At 33.6% G+C, this 6,409-nt stretch overlaps 1 non-coding gene across 1 annotated transcript; it reads left to right on the top strand.

Moving 5' to 3' along the window:
• The first annotated feature begins 627 nt into the window (after positions 1-627).
• On the top strand, positions 628-715 carry TRNAS-GCU (transfer RNA serine (anticodon GCU)). The gene has a single exon. It is a non-coding gene; the product is annotated as a tRNA-Ser (tRNA).
• Positions 716-6,409: the final 5,694 nt, after the last annotated feature.

Raw genomic sequence — 6,409 nt, forward strand, 5'->3', positions numbered from 1 at the left:
GGGTCAATTAGATCTAGTAAAAAATCATAGTATTCATTTTGTTTGTGTTTGTGGACTCAAATGTTCAAACAAAGCTTGTCCCTTGAAGAAATAAATGAGTTCTAATAGAAATAGAATATGTATGTTTTTTTATTCCAGTAGGGAAATCGAGAAAAGGAAAAAGAAAAAATAATAAGAAATGAAACTCCTATCATAGGAATGGAAATAGTCCTTCTTGCTCTTGTTGCTGCTTCAATAACAATTTGGTTTTCAAATCAGAAAAATAATTTGATCCATGATTCATTGGAACAAAAGAAGGAACGGCCTGGCTAGGTACTGTACTGGCCAGGCCGGGGGAATAAAAGAACCCTTCGGACGAAATCAAAGACGTACTCTTTCTATTGGAGATATCTGTTTCGAATCGTTATCCAAATTGAATTGCGGATAAAATTCGTATATATATAGTAAGTATAATATAGTAAGTATAAATAAATGTATAAAATAAATAAATAAAGATAATTCGTATATATATAGTAAGTATAATATAGTAAGTATAAATAAATGTATAAAATAAATAAATAAAGATAAAGAAAGACTTTGATCAATATTTACTTCAGGCGTCGCATATGAATTATCTTTTTGTAATTGGGAGAGATGGCTGAGTGGACTAAAGCGACGGATTGCTAATCCGTTGTACGAGCTGTTCGTACCGAGGGTTCGAATCCCTCTTTCTCCGTTCCCTCGGATCACTTGAGATTTATCTTTCGAATTCGAAAAAATATCAAGTCCTTTATCATAGTTAAATGTCTGGAATAGAGAAAAGCATAGGAAAATGCAGAAATCAAGCAAGGAAATAATGAAAAATCTCTGATTTTTTTATTCCTCACGTCCAGGATTACGTCCTGGATCATTAGATAGGAATCCGAAGATGAAGAGAGAAACAAAGAATATCACTACTGTGTAAACGAAGAGTTTGAGAGTAAGCATTGCACAATCTCCAAGATCATTTTTTTTTTGTTTTTTGCAAAGGAAATAAGGGAATAGATTCTCTATTTTTGTACCACATATCCTTGACACCAAGAAAAGAAATGAAAAAGTGGTTTCTAGAAAAGAAAGGAATTTGCAGGAATTCCTTTGTTACCAAAATTATCTTGTCATACCCCAATTAGGTATTATGGGGTACCATAATGGGGTCTTTGACCCCTGGAACTGGAAGGGCATAATGCGGAAATTAGGTGATCCAGATTCATCGCGGCTATCAAAAAGCAAAAGAATTTCAATCTTTGAATCGAGGGTTCATAATGTAAGACTTATCTGATCTTATCAATTGTTATGTTAGAGTTGAATTTATTTTATCGAATAAATCATGAATATGAATGTTTCTAGGACAGTATTAAAGATCTCATCGAAAACTTACAGCAGCTTGCCAAACAAGGGCTAAGAGAAAAAAGAGCACAGGTATGACTGGCATAAAATCTACGATTGGATTGAAAAAAGCATAAGCTTCGGGCAATTTGGCGAAGAAAAAGCTACTCGAATGAAGGGCAGAATTAAGACAGATACAGATCAAACTAAAGATATTAAGCATAAGAAATATTTCGTTCTTGGAGATAATTTCATTTTTATTGAGTTATTGATATAAGGGAAAAATTAAGAAAGAAGAGAAGACAAAAAATCCTTCTTTCTTTTTCTTTGAACTTCCCCCAATCAAAAATCCTTCAATTCTCAAATGAGAATAGAAGGAATCATACTTTCATACAATATCTTAATTGACTTATATGGAATGATCAATGAATTCATTTTCATTCTACATTTACACGTATAGAATCCTAGCAACAACCTATTCCATAGATATTTGGGCTGGAATTGACGAATAACCAATAACAATATTAGTGTTTATTAGTGTCGAATTGAAATCTAAATGGGGCGTGGCCAAGTGGTAAGGCAGCGGGTTTTGGTCCCGTTACTCGGAGGTTCGAATCCTTCCGTCCCAGACCGCTTCTATCAAAACAAAGATTGTTCTCTTTAACAATCTTCTGTTTAAGAGTATAAGGTATAAGGTTGGATACAATATGATCCAATTTTTCTTTCTGAGTTCTAATGATTCTTCTATGAATCATAGATTCCTTTCGATTTCCAATTGTAAGAAAAAGAATCGAGTATAAATTGCGGATGGAAATAAACATCTTTTACCTTTTTGATATTAGGTAGGATGGGAACATAGATCAAAGTTGAATTAAAAAAAAAATGGGATGGGCCGTTCAGTGTATGCCCGTCCCGCTCTACTCATATTCATATTGGGGTAAGTTAGTCACTTATAGAAACTTTATGCCCATCTATTATATTTTGATTCTCACATGATGCATTCTAAGTTGAAATGCGAAAGATAAGATCTCTATTTTTTCGAAACTAAACATGTTAGTCAAAATGACTAATTCTATGTGGATCCTGAATCCTAAACAGGAGGGAGTTCTTGGGACTAATTACATCACTGGGATTAAAGTTCTTAAGACTGGGTGTGGGTGGGGTAAAATCAAAATTAAGAACAACGAATTGATCTGGACCCATTTTGCTTTGTACCTATACAAGATAATATAACATACCGCAAGAGGATCTTTTATTATTTGATTGTCTTGGGGTATGATTCATGATCCCCATAGAATTCGAGTTAATCGGCAATGGAAGGTATCAATTTTTCAATATCTGTGTCGTCCGGATCTCATTAATAAACAATAAAGTGCAATATGGAACAGATTTTTTTTCTTTGAGCCTAATTGCTTTTTTTTTTTTTGCATCTGGCTACAATAAATAATTGGAAGTCAATGTAGTGATTGGGAGGAAGATTCATATATTCCATTCACTTTACTTTTGACTTGATAGAATTTATGGAAGGGTTACTAAACCTAAAGTAAAGCAAAATCTGTATAAAATGAACCATGCCTACATGTATTGTTATTGTTTGTTCTATTTCAGTGATACCGGTATTTCGGCTGCGGTGAAAAAGATCTTTGATACCTTACCTTAAATATCTATGATTACTCCCGTTGACAATTGTTCTGTGTATCTGATGGATACGGAAAGATCATACTCCTACGGTTCTGGTTTTATCAATCAGATGGAAGAATAACAACCTTAATCTTATCTTACATGAGAGCTTTTTTCCATCCATCCCATCCCCATGAAAACAAATAAATTGAATTTGTTTCTCGATCCATCTACCTGCTTTAAATCATTAATGATTCAATTGGAAAAGGAACATGGATTTCTCTTATGTCTTATGATGATCAAATTTAGTCATTACAGGAAAACTTATTTCCATTAATGATAATGATGTCGAAGTAGGAAATTATGATGTCGAAGTAGGAAATTCTTGAAACCTTTTTTCATGATTCCTTTATCAATCCTTAGATACTTGAAGAAGCGCGAGATTGATGAACCTAGTCTATAATCGATTCATTTGCGACTTTTCCGAGTCATTGGAATAGCTTATTTGGCTAATGACTTATTTTGTTCCGGTATTGAGTATTGAGAATCTAATTAAAGACCTTTCTTTAATTTAGTTGTTCGAGAAAGAGTTGGATCCTTCATGATTGATTGTCCCGAACAATCTGTTGAAGATGTAGATGTAAAGAAGTGTTAAGTAATTCGTTTATTCGTCTTTTTTAGAAATGTGTTTCATTCATACGGTCGAATATGGGGTAAGATTGAATCTTTGTCTTTGCTTGTGGGGCCTTCTCTAGATGAATACCTATCCATCCATATATATATCAAAATATCTATAATATAGATATCAAAATATATATCAAAATCAAAATATAGATATAAATATCTATTTATATATATAATTTATATATATATAAATATAAAAGTATGGACTGCTGTGTACCGATTGAGCGTACCGATTGAGCCAATGACTATTCCGGATTCCATATTGAATCAATTCCATACCGGTTCAAAATTAGAGGAATGTTATGGTAAAACTTCGTTTGAAACGATGTGGTAGAAAGCAACGTGCGACTTGAAAGACATGATCGGCTGTGGATTCTTGCATCCACCATTTTATATATCAATGAAGATGCTCTTGGCTCGACATAGTTTGTTCTGTTCTACTAGGACCCCCCAAAATTGGGGGTTGTAAATAGTACATGATGTAGCTCGAGTATAAAGTATTGATTCATTTATCAAGGGGAAGGATCTAGGGTTAGTGCCAATCAATAAGTTGGAACAACTTCGTAAGTATATCTTCGATATAGAAATCCAAAGGTTCAAATTCCAACAAGTTTCGAATAAAAAAAAACAAAGTAAAATTTGCCGGAATTGGTAAAACTATTTTGATCAAAAGTGTATTACAGGGGAATCAATCGTTCGTATGATTCTTTCAATAGAAAGAAATAACAAAAGGTATGTTGCGACCATTTTGAAACGATTAAGGATCACCGAAGTAATGTCTAAACCCAATGATTCAAAGCAAAGATAAAGGATACCGGAACAAGGAAACACCATTTTCAATTGTCTCAACAACTGGAACTAGATCAGAATGAGGAAGAAAAAGAGATTCTAGGCGGGACAAATAAAAGAGGTTAGAGACGGCTCAACAAATGTCCAAGGATTTCCCTTTAAGCTCTTTGAGAATTGCCCAACTTGAGTTATGAGTACGAATGATATTTCTTTTTTTTTTTCAGGAAAGGAAAGGAAGGAAGAACAAAAAAAACGACTCAACTTATAGTCTAATTGATGATTTTATGGATACATTTGTCACTATATGATATGCATAGCATAAATTCAAACTCGAATCATTCTTTCTCGAGCCGTATGAGGAGAAAACCTCCTATACGTTTCTAGGGGGGGCATTGTTCATCTATATCTATCCCAATGAGTCATCTATCGAATCATTGCGATTGATGTTCGATCCCAAAGAGAAGGAAGAGATCTTCGTAAAGTGGGTTTTTACGATCCGATAAAGAATCAAACTTATTCAAACGTTCCTGCTATTCTATATTTCCTTGAAAAAGGCGCTCAACCTACAGGAACTGTTCATGATATTTCAAAGAAGGCAGAGGTCTTTAAGGAACTTCGAATTAATCAAACGAAATGAAATAAATGAAATAAACAAAAAAGGGGGGTGCCCAGTATCTTATCGAGCTTTGTGTAATTCTTTCTCCACCACATCCGATTTTTCTTACTCTATTCATACCTATTCACTATTGCTCCTCTATAATCCCATATCAGATAACGATAACGAAAAAAAATCTTTTTTTATTGATATGAGACAGATAGAAAAAAAAATCTCGAGTGAATAGATGAAATAATCGGATCTAGAAAATGATGGTATGGGATTACCATCAATCGGATTGTTTTCGTTGGGACTCCACCAACAAACAAGGGGTCAATCTTGTTTATTGTACCTCTATTGAATAAACTAGAGATTTTTTTCCTACTTTTTTTTTTTTCTTATTTATTCCCCCATCCACACTTCATTTCTGATCTGTGTAGTGTCAATCCAACACAAGTACTTATTTTCTTTAATTGAATTTGTTTTCTCAACCAACATTCAATTCATATTGACAATGTTGTATCGATCAAATATAATTTGATCGTGGATAAATAGATCCATTTATCCCAGCCTCATAAGTTTGTTTCTTTATTTCTTTACTTTATTTCAATTTCACTCAAATGGTGAGTTCGCCAGATTCGCTGCGACACAAGAAGTATCTTCTTAATGAAAAATGAAAAAAAAAAATATTGATAAAAATATGGATGATCCATAAATTTTGGCATCCATCTATATTGATCCGGGAATTCGTTGTATTTTCATCTAATCTGTTCATTTTGATGTTCATAATTGATCATCAAATTTTCTTTTAGATTTGTTTGTTACTAGTTCAATGTTTTGACGGGGTCGAGCAATCCAATCCCAATCTCTTGGTTTGAGTTTTATTTTTATTCCGATCGTATCTACACACCATATTTTTCCGGGTTGCTAACTCAACGGTAGAGTACTCGGCTTTTAAGTGCGGCTATGATCTTTTACACATTTGGATGAAGCAAGGGATTCGTCCATACCATTGGTATAGTTTGTAAGACCACGACTGATCCTGAAAGGGAATGAATGGAAAAAATAGCATGTCGTATCAATGGAGAATTTTGTTGATAATACTTTATCCTTACCGAATCGGTACAAAATCTTGTTTTGATTCTTGGAACGGGACCAAACCAATTCACCATTGGATCGAGTGAATAAATGGATAGGGCTCTATCGCTCCAATTATAGGGAAACCAAAAGTAACGAGCTTTTGTTCTTAATTCGAATGATTACCCGATCTAATTAGATGTTAAAAATAGATTAGTGCCTGATGGGGGAAAGGGTTCTCCTGTGAGTAGATTATCGATTCCTTTTTTTAATGAATCCTAACTATTAAATATTCTTTTC

The sequence above is a fragment of the Tasmannia lanceolata genome, unplaced genomic scaffold, assembly GCF_043159265.1.
Source record: "Tasmannia lanceolata isolate RefF3 unplaced genomic scaffold, GAP_Taslan_0.1 ptg000671l, whole genome shotgun sequence".
Taxonomy (NCBI): domain Eukaryota; kingdom Viridiplantae; phylum Streptophyta; class Magnoliopsida; order Canellales; family Winteraceae; genus Tasmannia; species Tasmannia lanceolata.